The 3030-nt window shown below is 67.8% G+C and overlaps 1 non-coding gene across 1 annotated transcript; it reads right to left on the reverse strand.

Annotated features, from left to right (window-relative positions):
- Nucleotides 1-281: 281 nt before the first annotated feature.
- Nucleotides 282-400, reverse strand: LOC143640572 (5S ribosomal RNA). The gene has a single exon (XR_013155012.1). It is a non-coding gene; the product is annotated as a 5S ribosomal RNA (ribosomal RNA).
- Nucleotides 401-3030: the final 2630 nt, after the last annotated feature.

Here is a 3030-nt window from a genome sequence, read left to right on the forward strand (position 1 = left end):
GAGGCCTGGACCAGGCTCGGCTCCGCCGGGTCGCCTGGAGTGTCCTAGCGTCCCTGGAGAGAGCCAGGCCAGTGTGGCTCACTGCAGGCGCTGGGCGCTGGGCGCCGGAGGCGAGGCGGGAGGCGGGAGGCGGGAGGCCAGCCGCAGGCCTGAAGGGACACCGGGAGCCCAGGGCTGCCCCTGCGCCCTACCCCCGCGGGCCCGGGGGTCACGGCCTGAGGCGGTCACGGACACTGTTTCCGGGCCACGCAAGAAAAGTGCGTGTGGGAAGGGGGCGCAAAAGCCTACAGCACCCGGTATTCCCAGGCGGTCTCCCATCCAAGTACTAACCAGGCCCGACCCTGCTTAGCTTCCGAGATCAGACGAGATCGGGCGCGTTCAGGGTGGTATGGCCGTAGACGGCGGAGGCTGCCCCGGAACGCCTCAAGAGCCTGCGCCGGCTTCCACCCTTCAGCCCAGGGGCAGGGGAGGGCAGGGGAGGGCAGGGCAGCGGTGGAGGGGGCCAACACAGCGGGTGTTCCCAGGGGGCCTCCCTCGCCCCGCCCCAGCACTGCCCAGCGCTCCTCAACTCAACTCCAGGCTGGCTTTCTCGCTCCGACCTGACTCGGTCCCCGCGGCGGCGCGGGGGTCCTGGGAGACTGGCCGGCTCTCCCTCTCGGGTCCTCGGCCGGGCCGGATCGGGTCGGGGTGGAGTGGGCTAGGCGGGGCTGACAGGGGCTGAGTCCCGCCTCCACCTCTGCCCCTGGGCACCTGGCTCCACCTACCGGGAGCCCCGCCCCGGCCTGGCCTGGCCTCTGCCCCTCCTCGCCGAGCCCCAAGACCCCCGACCCCCGGGCACCCGGCACCCGCACCGCCACCCCACCCAGCCCTTCGCCTGGCCGAGAATCCCCAGAGAATCCCCAGCTGCCGCCGCCCGCGCTACCCTAGCCTAGCCTAGCCGAGCAGAGCCGAGCCGGGCGCCCAGAGAGCCAGGGGCGAAGACGGGAGCAGACACCCCGGCCCCCCGCGCCCCCCACCGGACACCCCAGAGACCCTGACAGAGGCCCAGCGCCCCAGCTGGAAATGCAGTGGGACTGGGCAATGGCGAGCGGCCGGCCACACACAACACCTGTGCGGGGAGCCAACCTCAGGGAGGGCCCGAGGAGGAACACACGCAGGGACCCACAGACAACCGGGCAGCGGGTGGCGAGCCGGCTGTGGCCCGCTGGTTCCCAGTCAGTCAGTCAGTCAGTCAGTCACAGGGCCAGGCTCAGAAGTGCGCCGCTGGGGCGCGGGCCTCGCCCTGAGTTCCCCATCCACTCTGCTTTGTCCACTCTGCACAGCAGCGCTTGGCCGCCCCGCACCCCCACCGCCACCCCCACCCTACCCTACCTCACCCCCACCCCACCACACTCTACCCCACCCCCGAGTGACTCCCTTCGGACTGAGTGCCAAGGTCGGAGGGCTCTGCGCCTTGTTTGTACACCTCAAGGACCAGGACCTGTACAGCACCGCCCTGAGGAAGGGCACAGACCCCTCCGTCCATTTGTCCATGGGCTGTGCTCCCGGAAAGGACCGCCTGTGAAAGTAGCGTTCCGAGTCAAACCCCGTCAGAGCCCAGTCGACGGCCTCACCAGACCGGAAGCCCCCTCACCCGCAAGCCTTGCGGGGGGCGGGGGGGAGCAGCGGTTGCGGGGGGTCGCGCGCCCACCGGGCCTTCAGGCCCTGCCTCGCGGCCAGGCGTCTCCAGGTGGAGGGTTCGCCGCGAACAAAGGGGCCTCTGCCTCCCTGTCCCCACCGCCCGGCCTTGGCCTTCAGCTCCCCTCGGCACGTGGTCCTCCCCGGCAACCTCCTGGCCCCGAACCACTTGCCTGCTCCGAAGGCTGCTTCCTCCTCTTCTCGGAGCACCTGCCCTCCTTTGACATCTGCTCTCTTGCTTGGCTCCCAGCGCAGCCTCCTAAGACCCTGTGGCCTCCTGGGCCTTCTCTCAGCCTCTGCCCTGCACACACCCTGAAGACGTGCACTCACTTCAAGGGGGATGTGGGAATCCACTCTTACATCCACGGGAAGTTAGATGGGAGATGAGAGAACCTGTGACCGCCCAGTCTCGAGGCTGCCATGGACTGGGTGACTTGCAGCCCAGAGTGAGGTGGCTGGGGTGGGAGGGGGGAAGAGAGGAGTGAGTGTGTGTCTGTGTGTGTGTGTTTGTGAGAGAGAGAGAGAGAGAGAGAGAGAGAGAGAGAGAGAGAGCGCGAGAGAGACAGGGTGACAGACAGAAGGGCCAAGGAAAGAGACACACTGAGTGGGAGATGGAGACAGGAGGCCTCCTCACAGGCCAGTAGAGTCACAAAGGTGAAGGAGAGATGGATGAGCAGAGAGATAGACAGAAAGACATCTGCTTCCAGAGTGTGTGTGTGTGTGTGTGTGTGTGTGAGAGAGAGAGAGAGAGAGAGAGAGAGAGAGAGAGACAGAGATAGAGAGAGAGAGAGAGAAAGAGAGAGAGATGGGTGAAGAGACAGACTCAGGGCTGGGACCCTCAGGAGGAAGGCGTTGGGAAGGGAGGCAGAGTTGCCAAGGGACGGACCTAGGGAGAGACGCTGGATGGACTCTCTCACTCCCAGGACCTGGGTGGCCACGCTCTGCTGGTGTGGCAAGAACGGGTGGGGAGCGGCCCCTGCGGGTGGGCCCTGTGTTCTGGGGAAAAGCAGGTGTGCGCCTCCCCACCCCCCATCCGGGAGTGTGAGTGGTGGGGGGGGGTGGGGGTCGGTCAGGGTGCACAGGACTGGTCGAGGCCTGGACCAGGCTCGGCTCCGCCGGGTCGCCTGGAGTGTCCTAGCGTCCCTGGAGAGAGCCAGGCCAGTGTGGCTCACTGCAGGCGCTGGGCGCTGGGCGCCGGAAGGCGGGAGGCCAGCCGCAGGCCTGAAGGGACACCGGGAGCCCAGGGCTGCCCCTGCGCCCTACCCCCGCGGGCCCGGGGGTCACGGCCTGAGGCGGTCACGGACACTGTTTCCGGGCCACGCAAGAAAAGTGCGTGTGGGAAGGGGGCGCAAA

This window comes from Callospermophilus lateralis, unplaced genomic scaffold, assembly GCF_048772815.1.
Source record: "Callospermophilus lateralis isolate mCalLat2 unplaced genomic scaffold, mCalLat2.hap1 Scaffold_3270, whole genome shotgun sequence".
Taxonomy (NCBI): Eukaryota; Metazoa; Chordata; class Mammalia; order Rodentia; family Sciuridae; genus Callospermophilus; species Callospermophilus lateralis.